The 21,538-nt window shown below is 42.2% G+C and overlaps 1 protein-coding gene across 4 annotated transcripts in view; it reads right to left on the reverse strand.

The window, feature by feature from the left end:
• The window catches only part of si:ch211-45c16.2 (mitogen-activated protein kinase kinase kinase 13), a 40,063-nt gene that overhangs the window by 18,004 nt on the left and 521 nt on the right, over positions 1 to 21,538 (reverse strand). For 2 of the 4 annotated variants that reach the window (XM_050048982.1, XM_050048984.1), the window contains exon 2: positions 4,754 to 4,832. The gene's annotated coding sequence lies outside the window, so the exon portion shown is untranslated. Of the gene's footprint in view, positions 1 to 3,573; positions 3,807 to 4,753; positions 4,833 to 5,028; positions 5,237 to 21,538 lie in introns of those variants that run through there. The other 2 variants (XM_050048985.1, XM_050048983.1) reach the window with 2 other exon arrangements.

The following is a 21,538-nucleotide window of genomic DNA, read 5'->3' on the forward strand; positions in this document are numbered from 1 at the left end:
AAGATGGGCACAAATCTGGGCACAAATCCCTATTATGAGCATTTATGTAGATCTATAACTTACCCATGATAAGAGTAATTGTCATGAGCTGTTATTAGGTCACAAAAAGTGCATTGATAGGACCTCGTTCAACCAAACCCCTCAGGATTATAAAACACAACAAACAGTGAAACGTTTGGCTGAGTCCTCTCTGAGTCATATTTAGCACCCCAGCCGAAGCTTTGAATATCTGCTGCTGATTACTACTGAAGCTCCAGAGACCAAAAAATGGTATTCGGGACAGCCCTACAAATCTAAGCCTCACGAGCCACCAACACCTGTTCAGCAGATTTATAATAAATCTGACTGAGTCAAACCTTTTCACAGATACTGAACGAGGAAAGATAAACACCTGCTCCAGACTGTTTCTGTCCTTCTTGACCTCATCTCTTAAAACAAACAAAGAAAGGACGGTAAAAGCAGTGCTCGTCTCCACTGAGCACCTCAAGTAACCAATAAAAGGAAAAGTTGGGAGTGTAAAAACAAAATAGGCTGGACAAATACAAGAGTCTCTTACAATCAGTAGCTCAGGAGTCTCTGTGGTCTGAACTACGCATGTGACCGTCTGTTAGTCTGGGTCACAGTTGAACAGCTGAACTCTGGTATTTGTACGTGTTTCTTTTGTCAGTGCAGACTATGGACTTCCATGGCCGGTGCATGTGAGTAAACAATGTCCTAAAACCGAAATCTGGAAGCATACTGCTGATGGATTTCTTTGTCACTGGAAGCAGACGCAGAATTATAACATATTTAGCGACACAAGCATCAAATACAGAGACCTCGGAAACACGACTCTGCCAGCAGAGCTGCCCAGTCCTGATTTGATTGTCAGGATGTGGGCCGATGTCTAAATCAGCTTTCCCTCGCTACCATGGCCGCGAGTCCTGCCAGAGGGGATTGGACAGCCTGCTGTAGGTGGGTGAAAGTAATAATCTGCTGTTGGTGTGGGCACAGCGGTGGAGGGGAAAATAAACAAATTTTGGCACAGCGTTCAGGCATCTGCCGTCACACTGCTGACATTTCCCAGTAATCCTTTTTTTCTTCATATTCTGATTCCCTCTGGTGACTCACCTGAGCTGACTTAAATACCTGGTGGTGGCTGGAGGGGAAAGCAGGCCACAGAGCAATAATCCCTGCCTGCTCTGGGTTTGACTGGTGTTGCTGGGGCAAACAGGAACAAGGTCAAAGCTGCTCTACTGAGGCCTCGGGGAAAGTGCCAGGTGGGATCATCTGGAATATGTTGTGAATGGATGGATTTCAGGGAGAAGAGGAGGGCAGTCAGGTGTGTGAATGAAACTACCAAAGAGTTGACTGACAGGAGGATGAAAGTGTAAAAGCAAAACAGCTTCTTCAGAAGTCCAATACATCAGTGTCTGACTGTGTATGTTCCTAGTTCTGTCAGCGAGTTCAACAAACAGAATCCAGCTGACCGACACATTCGAGAGAGATACACTAAAATTCAGGGTAAACATGGCTGTGAATCATTAGCACAACAAACACACACATAACTTGTGCCTCAAATAGCCTCAGCCGGTACCAGCCAGAATCGGAGAAAATAAATAACTGAAGAAAAGAGTGTGCGCCATCGACACGTCACACACTCTCCCCTCCAGCTTCATTCTCCCAGCCTCTCAGTGAGGCTGCAGCCAGCACTGCAACCAGGACACACAGCCTCCTAAAATCTGCAACTATCACGCATACTCTGCTCTGAAAAGCTCGCACTGCTTCAATATCGGCCTTTTCAGTCAAGCAGACTCTTTGTTCCCAGCGATGCTTAACGATAAAGCTTTACAGAGCTCTGTTTATGAATGCTGGCCAGATCCGTCCGGATAGATGATGAATGCAAACAGACAGAAAGGGACGGTGGGGCCGAGGAGACAGTGGAGGGAGAGAATGGCTTAGAGAAAAGTAGAGGAAGAAAAGCAGATTAGGGAGACAGAAAAGGACATGGAGGGTTATGAATGAGGGGAGATAGGGGGGAAATTTTGTGGCTGGAAACAGAAAAAGAGTGAGAGCGGAGAAAAATGAATGAGAGACGGACGAAAAAGGAGAAAGAGAAACTGCTTTTCTGCTCCTGCTGCTGTGGCTGCTTGCGGCGTGATACTGTACCGACCACGCTCCAATGGGAAAGACTCCCAGAGCGACAACAAAGGACACAAGAGGAGCCGGCTCCATGTGAACTGGGCCTGTCTGCCCTGCACGGCCAGGAGACAGCAGCACACACACACGCACAGAGAGACACAGACAAACACACACACACACACACACACACAAACACTCAACAACGCTGCACACCAGAGCAGCTGCTGCCACAACAATCCCCCTTGTGCTCTTTTAATAGGGACGGCCTGCCTGGCCCGCCAACAACAAGGGCAGAGGAGAGAGGCAGACACACAAAAAGTGACACAACAGACAAACATATTGCAGGAGACTGGCTGTGACTGACACCGTTTTTAATGGTCGCAATATGAAAATACACAAAGCTGCACGTTATGAAACAAAACTGGGGCATGTGAGTTTAACAACAGGAAGTGGGTGTTGTACTACATGTCGTTTCTTCTTCCTAAAGACAGTCTATATCACAACAGAAAGCCAGGAAATCAATACACATTAGTGCTTCTATTAGCTCCAGGGTTCATGCTATTCCTGCAACAAGCACCTCAGCTATGTGTTAATATTAAATCAGCACCCCAAGTTAGGCACTCTGGAAATAAAATCCATATGGCAAACTCCTCATGGATATGAATATGTAGCCATTATTTTAAACGCTCTGTGGAGAATGGATGGAGCGCTCCTCTCCTCCTCCTCCTCCTCCTCCTCTCCTCTAAAGCCCGGCTGCCGGCTACTCATCCTGTGCAGTTACATAAACATGCTTAGCAGCAGAGGACAGAGGTGGGCATACACAGAACGTTCGTGCTGTCAAGCTGAGTAAAATGGAGAGATGGACGTAGATGCAAAGTGGGGGAGAAAAGTCAAAGCCGTGGGGGGACATGGGCAAAGAGAGAAGCAGAGTTAACTAAGACAAAATATGGAAAAGTGATTTGTTTATGTGCACATACTAAAATGCCCGTGGCTGTACGCAATACACGTGTGTCCCAGAAAAGTCTATCATTTATAACCACCAGCGTTATAATGCCTCTGAGTATCATCTGGCTGCTCCATGAAGAGATGGGGGGGATGAGATTCTGCTGGTTTCTACCTTTACCTACATGTGAACCTGTCCTTCAGAGGGCACAGAGAAGTACTGCATCAAAAAGCAGCAGCAGCATCACAGCTGAGCCTAAAATAGCTCCTGCACGCACCGGCGCACGACCGCTCAACACACTCCTGCAGCACTGCTGCTGAACAAACACTGACACAGCTGATCCACATACAAACAGCGCACATGTACACACATGAATGTCCCTTTGCACACGCAAGTGCAATCAAAGCAAACAATATTTAAGACAAATTTACAAGGAGGACAAGTACCTCCACATCACACCGCTTCCATTCAGACAAATGGCAAAGACACAGCATCAGCAGATTACTCACAGCAGACAGAGCTCAGATTCATGGTCCTCTCTCAGCTCTAAGGCAGGGATGGGAGAAAAAAAAAGCCGGGAGAGAAAAGGCTGAGCTGACGGTCAAGATGGAAAAAAAAGCAAGAAAAGCAGGGATAGAGGGAGACAGAGGCTGGAGAGTGGCGGACATTCCTCTAACTCCCACAGCACCTGGGATGTGAGTGGGTGGCTGGCAGCGTCACCGGGTCGCTGAAGACCTGCTCACGTCACACTTTTCATGAATGGAGCTGTCTGACGCAGAGAGGACGCGGCTCAAAGAGCAGAGGAGGGGGGGAGGAGGGGTGGAGCCTTCTGCACAGCCTCAGAGAGGAGGAGTAAAGGGAGATGAAGAGGAGAGGAGAGGAGAAGAGAAGGAGGAGGGGGGGATGTATTTCAAAGCAGCACCAGCTGGGAACAGCAGGTTAGGCTGCAGTGGCGTCTCTGTAAGTAGGACAGACTGTTTCTGCACAAGAGGAAAATCCCTTTGTACAAAATCAGTACCCGGCACACTCCATGCTAATTCTATCGACATCCCACATATGATTGCACACTGTATCTGGTATGCAAGCACGGGCTATCCATTTGTGACAAAACATTTCACACATACAGGCACACACACAGTCCAGACCTGCTCCTGTTGTCAAATAAACTCTGGATATGTGAGTGTTGTCATCAAGTTATTATGATTAACCTACATTTTCACCACAGGGTGCAAATGCTCTGCACAGCTGCGTTTTCTCTTAACAAGCTAAGATGTCTTTGACTGCAAACTGACAGACGTCTGTATTCAGTGTTTCTACAGAGCACGAAAACCACATTTGATCATATGTGTTCTCCATGTTTATAAGTGACATGCTAATATCAGCTGAGTTTGGCCAGTTTGCCAAGCTTCTCATGATGCCAACAGAGCACTCAAATGTCAAATCAAACCAACTAACAGGAGTCCATACTCAGGAGGAATAAGAAAGTTCAAGCTTCAGGGGCTGAAGGACTATGACAGTGGGAGAAAAAAATCAAAAAGGTCAGAGGCAGAATGTCAGAAGAACCGCTCTTTTCTCTCCCCGAAAGGTCATTCAATGTCTCTCACAATATGCTGAAGTAAAACCACTTCATTCAGCCATTTAGCGTCTCAGCACATTTGTGCATTTGAGTGCAGGTGTGCATGCACTGACCTGTCGGGTGGTTTCTGAGCATCTCACAGGTTTGCTGAGTGTGGTCTGGGCTCACGTTTGGCTCCGTCTTGCTTCTCACCTGCATAAACAAACACACAGAGTAGGGATAAAAGGTTAATGAGAATCAGTTTTAATGGCCAAGTAGGTGTGTGCACATAAAAGGAATGTGGCTTTGGTGTCGTAGTTGCTCTCAATGTGCATACACAGTGGAAAAACAAGGACAAGAAAGCTGAACAAGGCAAACATAAACATGTGACTATTATGTACAGACGTACATTAGAAAGATTCATATGCATGAGTGACATCCTTGTACAGACCGAGCACTGGTATTGCGAAGATGCATGAGTCTACAATGCACAATTGAAGAGCTAACAAAGGTATCGCCATCTGCAACAGTTTCAGGGTGACATTAAGAAATTGACTGAACGGTTGAGTCACCAGATAATCAAAAGACTGGAGAGAAAAAGGGAGTGCAGCTCAGACGGAGGGAGGTAGCAGTGCTGTGTGTGTCTGTAGTGTGTGTTTGTGAGTGGTGATGGCAGAGATTGAGACTGACTGCGGCCAGAGGGGGTATATCAAAAGAGACTGATTGAGAGGGAGGGCCTGCGGGTGAAAGGAAAGGCTCGGGGAACAGATGCTCCACCCCATCCTCTCGTTAGAGGCCCAAACCTCTTGGGAAGATGAAGATGGAGAGGGAGTAGTAGAAATGTAATGATGTGTGGTGGGTGGGGGGTTGGGAGATTGGAGCAGCATTGTCAAATCTCCATCCTCAGGCCACACCCCAAAAGGGGACACTGCCAGAGGAGGAGGTCTGGTATCCCGGGGCGAGGCTGAGGGGGAGACTTCCAAACACGGCCTATAAATGGCGTGAAATGACAGTCAGATGAGTCACGGTGCAGATGGCCGCGGATGGTGGCTCTAATGGGACCGACGTTAGGGACTGGTGAGTGTGTTTGGCAGATTGTTGGATCTGTGAAAACTACACCTTTTGTGATGCAAAGTCCAAAATTAACACAATGTCAAGCATTCTGCGGGCCCCGAGGAGAACATGAGTGGGCGTAAGCCGAAATTGCTATTCTCGCCATGTGCCTGAAGACACACTCCTGTAAACACTGCGTACACAAAAACACAGCAGGGGAATTCCCAAAAATATAGCTCTAGTTAAATATTGGCAAAGAAAGAGAGGAAGAGAGAAACATTAGGAATCCATAGGAGCAGGGAATCTAAATACTTGATCTGTTTGCTTAGTGAGAACATCTAGCTCGGCTCTATAGCTGAAACTCCAAAGGTCAGCAGATCATAAGCCTGTGTGCTCACGTGGAAACAAGCAAAGCCACACTAGGCCTATATTATGAAAACAAGCCAGAAACGCCCCCGACTAAGTATTCTTCAATAGATATTAAACACTTTTAAAGCCGAGAGAGCAAATTCAGGTGTCACGATACACTTAAAGGAAATGGGAATAAGAGATCCAAAGGAGGTAACAAGTCTCAAGCAGTGATATAACATTATGTATTTATCTTTTTTTTTTACAATGTCTTTTTTTGCAGTATTATTTAAAAATTAGCTACACAAATCTAAAGAGGTTTTTCAGTGTTTTAAATATGTAGTTAACTTTTAAAAATGCTACCCTAGTTGTAGCTTTAAACAAGTATTGATTGCGTTTACTTTAAAGATGAAGCATAATGCTAGTTTTCAGGTTCATACTTGTATTTTGTTTGTCTACTAGAACATGTTTATAAGCTTTAATGGTCAATACAGAATGACTGCCTTGCTGTTGATGCCTCCTGCAGCTGTAGTCTGTCCCGAATCGTATGTAGCCATGACTGAGACATTTCTTCAAATATAGATATATCGCTGCAAAGAAGCTACATGTTCTAAAACATGGATGCTTAACACATATCTTTCCCCCCAGCAGCACAGAAGATCTGAACAATCACCACAGTTCCAGGGTGGGCACCCAAATTAGTGTCACCAAATCAGTCTCTGACCAAATGTCGCCCCTTCTGTACTTAGAGTTGAATAGTGGCCAGAAAAGTGTTTTTGCAAAACATAATGATGACACAGTGACCTTGACCTTTGACATTTAAACACCAAAATCTAATCAGTTTATCCTTCAGTCCAAGTGGACGTTTGTGCCAAATTTGAAGAAATTCCCTCTATGTCTACTTGAGATATCATGTTTACGAGAATGGGTCGCCATGAAAAAATTATGGCTCCAATCAAGGCTGTCATCGGCATAGAAACCCTTTATTTCTCTATACTGTCTGTGCTGAAACACCTGTTTTCACTCTCTGTCTGAAACAAGCCCAGTCCTGCTCTGATTGGTCAGAGTTTCCAGGTCTTTCCTATCTGCACTGTCGATGTCTCCGTACCATCACTGCATTTGGGGGAATGACTGTAACAGAGTACAGCGGCACTTTCAACCATGAAAAACCAGTAATAAAAGCTTCCAAAATCTTCACAACCAAACATGTTCTGGCACGAATATGATACAAAACTGGGGAGAAATTAATAACATCAGCAACCAAGATTACAGGTCTCACTGATGTTAGCATCTAGTTTTATCTAGCAGTTTATGTAATGTAAAAACTTGCAGTTGCCTAGAGTAGATGACCATTTAAAGAAATCCGTCACAAGTTGACTTCAGCTTGTCTCTAAAGTAGAAGAAACAGTTCGAAGTATTCAGAATTGTCCAGAACCTGAGGGTTTTGTTCACAGGGACTTCTTTAAAATATATTAACCTCATTATTTGAAACTTTGGCCACGTTTAATATTGACATTCGACATTTTAACATTATAGAAAATATGGATAAGTCCAGCCACCCTGCTCATTTTCAGTACTACATAAAAAAACCTATGGGAGTTAGAGTGATTCATGGCTGTAAGAGCTGGCTTTAATTTCAAAACTAAATGCCCTTCTCTGATTGTACTCCTTCCATGCTTCAATTATGCAACAAAGATTTAAATTCATTTAACTTTAATTAAAAGTTTCAAATAACTTTGGGAAGCGGCAAGCACGGCAGCTGAAATCTGAGCGCACTCATTTTCCACCTTGATTACAGCTTCCTCAGGTAGAAACGGCCTTTCAGTACAACACGTCTGTTGATTAATGATGTCAATAGGACTACAAGCAATCATAAAATGAAAGCAAAGCTCCTTACGCCAAGATTACAAACAGTTATTTTGTGATAACGAGTAAACAAAACCCTCATGGCCTCTCAGGCTCTCTCGACACACCTCTGCTGCGCTGACCATCTGCCACATTTACTTTTGCTGGAAGAACATGGACGAGCCACCTGCCTGACAACTTGAGGTGATGCTGTGCTGTGTTTCTGATTGCTTCAAACTGTGTTAATTTGCAGTGTCCAAGTCAGTGTTATTCTCAGCGGCATGCCATTGCTTGTTATGCCCTATGACTTTGCCACAGGCAACGTCTTTAATGATCACCAATCAGTAGCCACTCATGATTTTGTCAAGCAACAAGATAAATAAAGTCATAGTTAGATAGTCGGCTACATCTTTGACATCTGTCTTACACAAGGATATGTTATGATTGTATTCCTACTAGAAAGTGTATGCAATCAAACTAACAATCTCCCTTTAAGATTTTAATGTAACTAAAGTAAATTAGTCATATAGAAAATAAGGATATTTTTGTCAAGTATTTCAGAATCCATTTCAAGCAAAGTGAAGTTGAGGACACATCATTAACGGATGGTGACAGATGTTTAAGGCTTAATGCTCAACGTTTAAGTGAAACACAGCAATCACCTCAAATTCAACTTGACACTGAAATCCACACTTTCTCAGTGTCCGTCTGGCATCTACCAGCTTCTTGTTTTGTCCGACCAACATTGCAAAACCCAAAATATTCAATCTACAATAAAATAAAACAAAGAAAAGCAACAAATCCACACGGTGTCTGACAGATCGGTATCAAATCTATCATCATTCTGATAATATTTAGACTTCACATTATAATTCTAAGTTGATCTAGACGTTACTTACATCCATCAGTTGTCCACAAATTATAACCTGGACATTTTGAATCCAAACCATTATGTTTTACATTTACTTATTTCAAGCCTCTGTTCTGAATTACAGCTATAATCAGATATTGACGTCCTTACTCAGTTTATAGATGTCAAAGGTGGTCAAAATAAACTTCTTTATACATTGCCGAAACCAAAAACATAAATAAAGAGTCTGACCTCAGTCTCTCAATAAGCCTTTCTCCAGCGGTGACCGAAGCCTCCTGCTCTGTCTCCATCACCGGCACACAGACATGATGCACAGCCAGTCAGTGCTCCATGTCCCCTGGCCTCACCTCCAAGTGCAACAGAGCTGTAAACCACACTGGCTCGGCTCCGTTATACACACTCATTACTATTTCACCAGCAGCGGAACAACAGCACTGACAGCTCCTGTGTCCTCCACATTAATAAGAGAAAAACGCCACTGCAGCTTACAGTGGTTTATCTTTACAATCTGCCATCGCATGCAGCGGCCAGGTATAGACACGCTGTCCCACACACATATACATGATTCTATGATTACAGACGCATAGGTAAGACATCCATGGAGGTCTGCTCAGTCTCCCAGTGATGCTGACATGTTCAGTTATGAGGTGATCATACTGGGTGGAAGAAGTAATCAATGTCATCACAAAGACCACTCAAATGAAAGTAATTAAAAATGTCACAAAAGTAAACAAGTAAAATGCCAGTATGAAACTACAGTGCAATTTCTGAAGAAATTGCAGGTGCGAATGCTGCATGCTGAATAGCTGGCGTTACACTGCAATGCTGGCTTTGAATGTGAATAATACCATTAATGTATGGATTTGAAGGTTTTTTTGAAAGCTTATGCTACACTGCAATGCCGACTTGAATGTCTAAGAAGAAGGTAAAGCAATAGGAATAGCTAAAAAAGTTAAAAGGGGTCAAATGAGTAAGAATGTCATTGAAAAGTTGAATGATACCAATACTGTGGAATATTTCAAGGTTCTTGAAAAGCTGACACTACACTGCAATGCTGGCTTAAATGTGTAAGAGGCAGGTGAGGTAGTACAGGTGTAGTTCACTTGGTTGAAGGATGAAATCTTTGTCTAGATGAGGCTTATATACACTTCTTTTTTGGAAACATGCTTGGTTTTTCATGCAACAGTTTTTAGATGCAAAAAAAACAAAAAACCAATCAGTTAAGGTTAAATGTTTTATTCTCCAATTTGTTTTAGTAATTTGTAAATTAAAAAAAAAAGCCTGATAAATAAACCTTACGTTGACATTTTGTGAAAACCTTGCTCTTTATGCTCATTTTAATTGAGGATAAAACAATTTGCTAAACTTGCACTCTTCTTTGATCAAAGCCCTTCTGATCTGAACCTAAAACTTGCTGGTTTGACGCATGTTTTGTTGACAAAGTCCTTGTACACCTTGTGCTTTGACAAAATGTAACATTTGACAGTTTTGTAGATAAACACATTTTCTAAGTTACTGAAAAAGTACTGAACCGGCAAACTCTGAGACAATCGATGTGATAAACTTGAAAATAGTGTGCAAAGCAATTAAACTGTCAATAAAGGCCTCCCTCAGACTGTGATTGGCTCAAGGCCTATTGTTGGCACAGCAACAGTCTGTCTGCACAGAGACACATAAGAGACTTCTAGAAGAGAGATTTCATTTCTCAATCTATGTTTACTTTCATTCAATAGGGCAGCGAGGTGGTAATGAAAATGTACACATCTTACCTGTTGAACTATATCATTCTTTATCTTCAAAATACGGTAATACAGCACTGAACTGTCCTGCAAAGTCAGAAACAGTAGCTAACAGTAGGTCAGGTCAAAATTAAGTTCAGACCAGCTAACCTACCATTAGCCACCAGAATAGGCTAACAATAACTTTAGCTGCCATCTCAGCTTATAAAGGAGAGTTCACCCCAAAATCAATAATACATTTTCCTCTTACCAGTAGTGCTATTTAACAGTCTAGTCTGTTTTGGTGCAAGTTGCTGAGTGTTGGAGACATCAGCCGCAGAGATGTCTGCCTTCTCTCAGATATAATGCAATCAGATGGCACTCGGCTTGTGGTGCTCAAAGCAACAAAAAATACATTTGAAAAATTCAACAGCAATGTCTCTTTCCAGAAATCATGACACGTTTACTCAAGATAATCCACAGACCTTGTTGTGAGCAGTTTCATGTAGGAACTATTTTCTTTCAAACTACACCCTCCAACCATTATCAAGAAGGAAGAAGGAAGCACACATCTACTGCTACAGTATCTTACTTCAGATGCCAAGATGGCGCCTATTCATTCCAATGGAGTTGCTCACCTGGCGCATACGCCAAAAAGAAATCTAGCTTCTGGGTTTACTTCCGCAGTGTAGAACCCACTGAATATGCGCAGCAGTGTTTCTCCCTGCTGAACCCACCCATGAGTTCCTGCTTGGATCATAGACTTCACATTGTGATGGCTTCACAATTTTTTAAATGACTTTTCTCAGCTCAAGGAAAGTTTTGCAAATATTAAACCACAATGGCTCAAAAAATCATAACTGAAAAAGTCTCAATTGAACTTGTGTGCATTTCGAGGTGACCTATCAGTGGTTTTACAGATGTCTATTTTAAAGTGATAAACTATGGGGAAAATGCTCTTTGGGCCACAGGGGATTTTTTTTGCTGCAATATTGCAAACGTATGGTCCCTGGAAAAACTGACTGCAAGGCTGGGCAGCATTCCTTGGGCCTGCTGGCACCACTGAGCTAGCTAACGGAACAGCTCAGCTGACGAGGACACCTTTCATGTTTACATCTTGCATCAGGAGCACGATCCTCTCATCCATGAGTAGATGTACACTTCCTTCTGTGTGGTGATACAGTTGGCAGGTTTAGTTCCGTAGAAAGAAAATAGTTCCTACATGATACTGCTCACGACAAAGTCTGTGGATTATCTTGAGTAACCGGGTCATGATTTCTGGAAAGAGACATCACTGTTAAGTGTTTCAAATGTATTTTTTGGCACTTTCAGCACCACTAGTTCTATTAAATTGGAGAGAAGGCAGACATCTCTGCGGCTGATATCTCCAACACTTGGCAACTCACACCAAAACAGCACTACGGGTAAGAGAAAGATATGTGTTTGATTTGGGGTTGACTGTCCCTTTAAGATGCTTTTAAGCCACACATTTAGGTGTATTAAACTGCACAATAATTCATGATACTGATTTTAATGTAATTACAAACAAATATTAGATGGAAAGTAGAATGAATTTCCTCAAGACTGATTAGAGTGCTAATTTGGGTATTATGTACTTGGGGTAAAACAGTAATCTGCCTAAAAAAAACATACATACTACTTTGGGGGTCTGGTGACACCTGCAAGATCTCTCCTTTATTTGCAGCACTTGAGATTACAACATCTTTATTTTTACTGTACAAAAATCCCTCTGATAACATGTCTTGCTTGCACTGTTTCAACACTTTCACAAAAAGCTTTTTGGGTACCGACTGTAATCCTATAAATCACACAGCTCAGAGCCAGCTGGTCGGCCGTTAGATAAAATGGAGTAATTGGAGGGAGGAAGTCAGATGAGTCAGGGAAATACCTAAACTAATGAGAATAGATTGGTCCTGAGCATGTTGCCTTGATGCCCAAGGATAAACCTGCTTGGCTAAGATGGATGATAGAAACCGAGCGGCCTGGCTCATTGGTTGGTTTTTACAAAGCCAGGCATGGATGAGTGAGTCCTGCACACAACAACCATTGATTCTGAGAGACAGATAATGCTTGTGAGATTACCGTGCTGAGCCCACCAACAACCCCACAGCCTGACCAATCCGCACTGAGAGGAAATTACATAACAATGACTGTTCAACACTCCTGCAGGATTCTGCCCGCACCACAACAATCCATCCATCCTGGTTCCCTCTTTATCATGAGTTCAGAGTCGACTGCAGGAGCAAACAGATGAGGAGCAGCACACAGAGAGCCTGGCTGTGCTGTCCTCCCTCCCAACTGTATGCACCTGGTAATCCCGAGCGTGATTTATGGGATTGCGTGCAGAGCTATAATGCAGAACACAGCAGCCAGTCTTAGATAACATGAAATGTTATGAAGGCTCGCCAGCCTTCTTGCTTCTAATTATTTCACTAAAGAGAATTACAGAAGTGGGAGGATGTGAACACTCGCTGGGATGTCACATACACTTCACCTCCTCCTTCCACATCCCTGGACGGAGGATGTAAGAAAGAGTGTGGGGCTGTAGTGGGTGGCAGGCAGTGGTGGTCTGCATGAGATTACAACTGTGTAGCCTGGGGTGTGTATGGTGGTGCTGCTGCTGCCTGCTGCTCGCTAGGGTATATGAATATATGAGGTTACATATACAGAGACAGGTGGAGACTGCAGGGCAGAGCATATAACTAACATAAAGTATGCACTGTACACAGCTATATGATCATCAGAAAAAAGAAAATCTAAATTATTAAGTGTCGTAATAGTCAAATAATTAAAAGTGATCTGGCTCAAAAATGTTTGTTTAGCTGAAACTAACAATAATTACTGTTAAGGCTTGGTATTGTTTTAAAACAATACCATATCAGTACCAATACCAGGACCCTTAAAGGAATAGTTCGGATCTTCTGAAGTGGGGCAGCAGCAAAACTAATTTTAGCCGCCTAAAAAAGTCAGTATCAGTTTAACTATACGCTATATTGAGAGTATTTTCGAAGCCATTATAACAGTCTTTTAAGCCAGACTCCATTGGGAAAAACAGTGATTTAACATTGCTGTACATGGGAGCTGCTGGTCTACCACTGCCTCTATCAATTATTTTGTTTGTGCTATTGTGTGACTTTAGTGTTTAAAGTGGTTAGTTCAGATACACGAAACTCACACAATAACACAAATTAATTAGCTGATTGAAGCAGCAGTAGACCTGCAGCTCCTGTGTTCAGCGAGCTAAAATTACTGTTTTTGTCAATGGAGACTGGTGGATTTGACGAGAGTATCGATGGGGAACTTAAGCCATTAATGGCTTTCCCTTAGAAACGGGCTGTCTGACGCAAAGGTAAAGCAGTGAAGATACTCTCAATATAGAGTTCTCCTAAACTGGTATAGATATTTTTAGGTGGAACTTTTTTTAGGTGGCTAAAATACATTTAGCTTCTGTGTTGGACTCCAGCCTGCTTCTTCAAACTGGGGGGTGCTGACTTACATCTACTGTGTCTGGATAAAACCCTACTTCAAAAAAAATCCAAACTATCCCTTGGAAATTGATACCAATAGAGTAAATCATTTGATACCCATAATGTGAATGTAGTGGCTTGTAGTATAGTCACACTTTCAAACATTTTGGTGGCATTCCGGCACGCTGAATTACCAACTCAGTCCAATACACTGCCCTCGTGCTGCTGCAGTAGTGTGAGCTCGGTGTTGTGGATAGTAGCTGTGAGAGTCCGCTTGCGCACATACACAGTGACAGGGCTAACTGTTAGCATCACACTGCTAACATTACCTAACTGTTATTAATGGGTTTTCCATCAGAGTCCAGCAGTTTCGTAGCCGTCTGAGTTTGTTGGGACCGTTTTAACAGCTCAGCGTTGGATGTTAGCCACTGCCGCTGCTTTTGCTCGTGCTAAATGGGCAAATGTTGAACTGACTGTTTGCCGAGGAGAGTGGCTTGAAGACACAGCAACAGAAAGTCTGCTGATCCGGTGGGTTGTCGGCACAGTGTGGGGTCAGACCCCCAGCCCAAAAAGGATTGAATGCAGGTATTGTTTGACTGAAGACATTTCAAAACTACTTGGTACTGGGTTATTTAGGTGGATACCTTAAAGATATAGAGTACCAATACACAGCCCAATCAGTAATTAGTATCAATCAACCTACAAATTATTTTTTCAACTTAATATATAGTCTGTAAGATGTTAAAAAGCTGCGGAAAATACCCATCTCAAGTTCCCAGAGTCCATATGACATTTTGAAATGAATTGATTTATGTGACTAACAGTAAAAACCCAAATATAATGGGTTGTGTGAGGGTAATAGTGTTTGTCGATTTTCTTTAAACTCTCAATTAATGATGATTTAGTATAGAGTTTTAGATTGGGCTACCCGTACAGTTTGCCTCTTATTTAGGCTTGCTGCTGCTCCACTTTAATATTCGTTTAGTCACATGGTGCATGCGGCACATTAACACCTTGTGATTGATTTAGAGAAATAATCCCTATTGCATTAGACTAGCATTACTCACGGACAAATAAGAATGCATTATACTATGATCTATGAGTAACAGAGCACCACATTTATTCACGTTATTCTATAGATGCACACATCAGAGGTGGGGGATACTGCAAACCACACATACACACAGCCTCTATGACTTGTGCATGTGCTCTGGTTCTTGCTCCTCCACTCGTGTGTGTTAATATGCTCCCCATGAGGCGCTGCAGGCTGTGGTAATTATAGAAGCTCGGCTAGCAGACGCATCACAAGAGAGAAGTACATTTAAAGCCATACAGTACATGCATATATGCACACACACTAAAGCACATGCACAACCAAAACATTGTAGATGGCTGTATGGAAAATAATCACCCACGTTAACTGCATTTTGCGCAAACGTTCTCACATGAAATGGGTCTCCTGTGAAGGTTTTCATGGTGTTTTGCCTCATTTAATATAAATAAATGTATCGTTTATCAAAATATTTCGGCAGACACGGACTAATCTCCAAAATTCATCCACCATTGCTCCAGGAAGTAAAGCCTGCATAATATTTGCAGCACAGTCCAGGCTGAGCCCAATACTGAGTGAATCTAACCCCCTCGCAGTCAAAACTGTAATACCCCTGCCCAGATATAAAGACATGACGGGCTTAACCCACTTCTCAACAGAGTCGCAATCCTCAAACAGGCTGACCAGCAGAGCCTCTGCGAATGTGTCCATTAAACCCTTTGGCAAACGACAACCCCAGGAGAGCCAACAGAACAGAGGGGCCCCGGAAGATGGAGGATGCTTAATTTCTTAATCAAGCTGAGTTGCCATTATTGGCATTTAGTGGTCTGATATAGATGTGAGGCGTGCCAGGCGGGCTCTCGGTGTGACAAGCTGGCCCTGCGTGTGGCGCACAGTAAGCTAAGGATGGGGATGGAGGCAGGAGCTCAGACAGTGTCATTACAGAAATGTCAGTCAGAAGGAGGGAAAGGAGGAGAGGGCCTGAGGGAGGAGGAGGAGGAGGAGGAAAAGGAGGAGGAGAGGGGGTGAGTGAGTATGAGGATAAAGACAGAGAGGGAACGAGAGGAAAGGGGGCAAGACATTCATGTCCACATTCCTCTCCCAGCCCAACGTTTGTTGTTTGGCTTTTTCCACTCAACTGCCCTTCAATGGCTGCACTGCACGCGATGTGAACATTCAGCACATAAACCTATGTGATGTCTATTTTTAACAGCTGTAGGCGTTCTTTACTGTAAACTAAACACACCTGAAACATACATCTTTTAAAATAATTCTGGGACAGATGATAAATTTTGACCCTTTAAGATGCACCACAGCTGTTTTATGATTCATTTTTTGTAGTTTGATTTACTATGTTGGGTGCAGGACTTTAACTAATAATAAAAAAATTTGTGTTGTCTATAAAACGTCACAAATTTGTTAGAAATGCCCATTAAAATCTCCCACAGCTCAATGTGGATAATGTCTTCAAATGTCTTGTCTCTGCCAACCAACAACCTCAAGGAATTCAACTTACAGTGACATAAATTGGAAGAAAAGAATCCAAATCCTCACACGTAAGGAGCTGGAATCAGATAGTTTTTAGGGTATTTGCTTGATAATTAACTTCGACAAATAGTCAATTAGCAAAACTGTTAGTGCAACGTATTAAAGTGAATTAAAGTGCATGTTACGTGCATTCTCTAATTTTATGCCACATTGTCTACTGGTTACTTGAAAATTGCATTTTATGGAAAACACTGAATAACACTGAGCCCAATTTTGGCATTTAACAACATTATGGACAATGTTGATTGTGACAATGTTGAATTTTACTGTACAAATGAATCAATAATTAAGTGTAATTGACTAAAAAAAAAGAACTGTAGACCCATACAGGTAGGGCTGGGTTATATGGCTTAAAAATACTGTGACATATTTAGGCTATATTGCGATACATGATATAAATCTTGATATTATAATGATATTATAATATTATTAAATGAACTACAGTTACATTGAAGTTAGTTAAAGTAGCTACTCTCATAATAAAGTTAAATAAAGCACTATTATGATAATGTTTAATAAAATACTGTTATAATAAAGTTAAATGAAACAGTGTTATAATCAAATAGACCGAAGTAAAACCACTGGTGCTTTTATTTTAAATACCTGGCTCGTCTCAGCTGTAAATGTTTTTGCTGTGAACGTGATGCTTTTGGTAAACAGTCAGATGTTAGCAGTTAGCACAAAGTTAAACTGTCGCCACTGCACCGTTAAACATGTGGATTTATTCACTGTGAGCTGGAAACACACTATCAGTTCTCCAGTTCATATATCTGTAATATTTGCAAGTCACACTGGTGCTCAATGGTAACAAATGCGACTTAACAGTTGCAGTCTGGAGCCCTGCAGGTACAAAACACACACTCCATCTGCTCACATTGTCGTTAAACTCATTACAGAAAATGTCAGAATTTTTTTCACTGTAAGCTAGAAAAAAACTATCTGCTCTCCAGTCCACATATTAATGATAATTACAAGTCACACTGGTGCTCCATGGTAGCAAAATGCGACTAAACACTAGCAGTCTGAAGCCCTGCAGGTACAAAACACACGCTCCATCTGCTCAAACTGTTGTTACACTCACTGAAGAATATGTCATAATCTATTCACTGTGAGCTAAAAACAAACTATCAGCTCTGTAGTCCATATATTAATATTATTTACAAGTCGCACTGGTGCTCCATGGTAGCAAAATGCGACTAAACACTAGCAGTCTGAAGCCCTGCAAATGGGAAACACGCTTTACCTGCTCACACACCAATGCTCAGGAGAAAGTGATCTGGATGGGCAGGAGTGTGTGTGAGATGATGGTTAAAAAAAAAGGATGTGACAATTTAAATTCAATGTTCGCAATATAGTTATTTCATACATCCCTTGTGAAACAAGTCACAACAAATTGAGTATATTTGATATATCACTCACCCCTACACACAGGTGTTACCAGTTATTCTTTTCTGATTAGTCCTGCTTTAATGATGACATCAAAGCTGACATCAGAGTGATGGAGATGTCAAACCATCTGTGTACACCCACACAGTGCTGAGAGAAGTCTAATAAACCAAATGTGAAAACACCTGTGGGTGTGAGTGTGTGTGTGTGTGTGTGTGTGTGTGTAGGGGAGTAACTAATTTAGACAAGACAAATTACTTTAACATATCACCTTTCAAATCAGACAACGGTTGTGATAGATCTTCATAAGGGCAACACTTCACTGACGATGACACATAAAACCTTAAATGTTTCATCTTATGAAACACAGCGATGAGCTTATTCATTAAGCCTGATGGGACACGACACTGACTGGAGTCACCACTATATAAATGTGACCCAAAACAAACAAGCCGAGTCTCCGGGGCTGGGATTAGAGAGATCAGACCAGCTGCAAGGCTACACTGCTGCTGTCGCTACACATGTCAATTACATAAATACAGCTTCCTGTCTCTACGCCAGCATCAGGACCGCCTGCACCCCACCCCACCCACCCCTGCCTATGCCACTGCTGGCGCTCTGCTCGACGTGGCACTCATGAGCTCAGATGTGCAGGTAGTCTTGACACCTGGGTAAACACCACGTTGCCATGCAACAGCATCACCAGACTGACCCACTTCCTCAAGCAGAGGGGATTTGAGCACTGAACCACTTAGAAGATAAGGGTGGTGGTATGCTGTATTTGTACTTATTGTCTGTAAATCCCATGGAAAAAACAAAAACAAACATGTAAGTACATTTATTTAATTATAATGATAAGATAAAGCAAAAACTGTGTCTACTTGCACTTTGAATACACATTCCTTGTGCTAGTTTCAGCATTTTGGCATATGTATGGCTAAGCAAAACTAAACGACAGTACCCATATTTGTAGCAATAAAGGAACATGTCACCCAGTGTAACACTGAAATCCCTCTTCATTTGCTGCTCAGTGTCCGTGCTCTTCTTCTTCACACATAAAATATATTCAAAGAGCTTCCAAAGACAAAACTGGCCTACATGTGTAGCTGCTCACGTTTGCTGTTCACCTGGTGTTCGGTGTCTCTGTGCCATAGTTAACAACACCTGAGAGGTGTAGCCTTCAACGCGCTGTTAGGGGGGACCACATTTGGCTGATTGGTGCCGAGTGTTTGACCTGTAACTGCACCACACACGGGCGGCAGATACAAGGGAGGCAAAGCCATTAGTGACACACGTGGACACTTACGGGAAATGTCGCACTCAGCACAATGGGGGTGGAACACAATGCTGCTGCTGCCACCGCCGCTGCTGTCATGACAGCACACAGCATCCACCACTCACACATGTAACACTCTCCACCGCTGACTGACCGTCAGAGTGTGGGACAGAAATAAACTGTTGTGACATGAAGTCTTGGTGAAAGATGGATGAATGATCGTCTTTGATTTGTGTCAGATGGAAGCTGAGAGCTTGCAGGGTGATATGTTACCAGTCTCACATCTGGCACAGGACACATCTCCAGTTTATTAGGTACACTTAATGCAGTCCAATACAACAACAGTCCTGCAATAAATCCTACCCTCATGAAGGTTTTCATGATCTGATTTTGTTGAAACTGTTTTGTTGAGGTGTTAGAGGTGTGTGGACAAGAATCTGAGTCATGATCTGCTGACTAGGGCTGGCACGATATCAGATTTTCACTATGTAATTATCGTGGCCTAAAGAGTTCCTGATAACGACATTACTGCAATATCTAATAATATTCAGTTTCATTACAAACACATTTTGTGAGTTGGAGGGAGAGGCAACATGCAAAAACACGTGGCTCGGAAATTACAAATAACTGTAATTGAAATAATTAACATAACAAGACACACCTGATCATTTTGCTTTTAAATCTAACATTTATATTAGGTTTGGGCGGTATCAAGGTATTACACTATACCGGGGTATTGAAAAAATCCTGAAGGTACAGTTTTCAAAATCGTCAAAACTACAGACGCTCCTGTTTCTATTAAACTGGTATGGAGATGCTGTATTGAGGCAATGTATTGTAGTTCACAACACGCTCCACCAGAGGTCAGTCTTTACCTGTAAAACAGGCAGTTCAGCTACGAAAGATTGAGCGGTAGGGATAACGTTACAGGACTAATAAAAAAGAAGAATGCCCCTACCTCTGTTTGGGAGTGCTGCCACTTAAATCTTCATCTTGAGACAACTTCTTCCAACCACAGAAGCAGGTCATTAGCCACATGACTTTATTCAACACATCAGCTCCGTTTAGTCTACTGATGTGCTTACTGCTGCGACAATAAGCGTCATCTGGTCTTCTATCTCCCATCTTTTCATTATTCTATGGGCCATGAGGATTTAAACCCAGCAAGACTTGCAGTGGCGTAAGTTGCGATGGCCCCCAGTGCATGCTATTATGACGGGCCCTAGTGCATGCTATTGTGTACGTATCGTCTCGTCTCATTTCGTCACATGATCAAAGACCTGACACTGATTCGTCAACACAGATATTGCCAACAGTCATCACTGCATATTTTTATATGACAAAAAAATCCAAAGAAAGTAAGAAATGTATTTTTTATATATAATAAGCATATAATTTCGCTATAGACGCTATTGACGACTTTACAAAAAAAAAGCTTGACGGAGATGGGTTCGCCTTTTTCAGGGGCATATATACCAAATGGCACTGTTTTTGAGTTAATGAGAGTTCTTCTTTGAACACAGGCATACTTCCAAGTTGGCAATCCCTCATATGGGCTCAGTCTCTACCCAGCACGTTATTGGAGGGCCCACTCCACCTCATGGGCACCAGTACAACTGCACTGCCTGCACTGTCTATATTTACGCCCCTGCAGACTTGAACACAGCCTTGTAGGGTTGACAATAACATACATGCTACAATGACATCTATCACCAACAGCTCAGCTTTTATTTATTTACACTAAATCGTATACAGTATACAGCAGTAAAATGTCACAAAGGTATGATTAAATAAATACTGCCCGAGCCTAGTTCATAAGCAAGTAATACCTACATTTTTTAAAAGGGTGGCCATTTTGTTGCAATACTATTACTGCGTTTAAAATCTTTTAATAGCATTCAATGAGTTGACGAGTACACGCATAATGACTGGTTTGGGACTGGGATCTGACTCAGGACTTCTTAAAGCAGAACTGCAGCTGCAGCTTAAGTTTCATATAAACTGTTTAAACGTGAGCTGAACATTGTCAGAGGTAGGATTTACTGCAGGGTTGTTGTATTAATGTATATTAGTGTAAGTCAGGTGTACTTACAAACTGGCAGCTGAGTGTATTCCCAGTATAATAAGAAATAATCTACTGAGTGATGACCACAGGTTATTATATGAGAGCCAACCTGTCCCAGCAGGATCTTTATTTCACTCTTTTATAGCCACGTAGTCAAAAATACTATTCAAAAGTAACAATCCTACTCAAAAACAAACACTTCTTCACCACCCACTATAATTTAGCCTCCTCTCCTGCAAAACAGCACCCAGCAGCCTATAATTTCCTGCT

The sequence above is a fragment of the Epinephelus moara genome, chromosome 7 (assembly GCF_006386435.1).
Source record: "Epinephelus moara isolate mb chromosome 7, YSFRI_EMoa_1.0, whole genome shotgun sequence".
Taxonomy (NCBI): Eukaryota; Metazoa; Chordata; class Actinopteri; order Perciformes; family Serranidae; genus Epinephelus; species Epinephelus moara.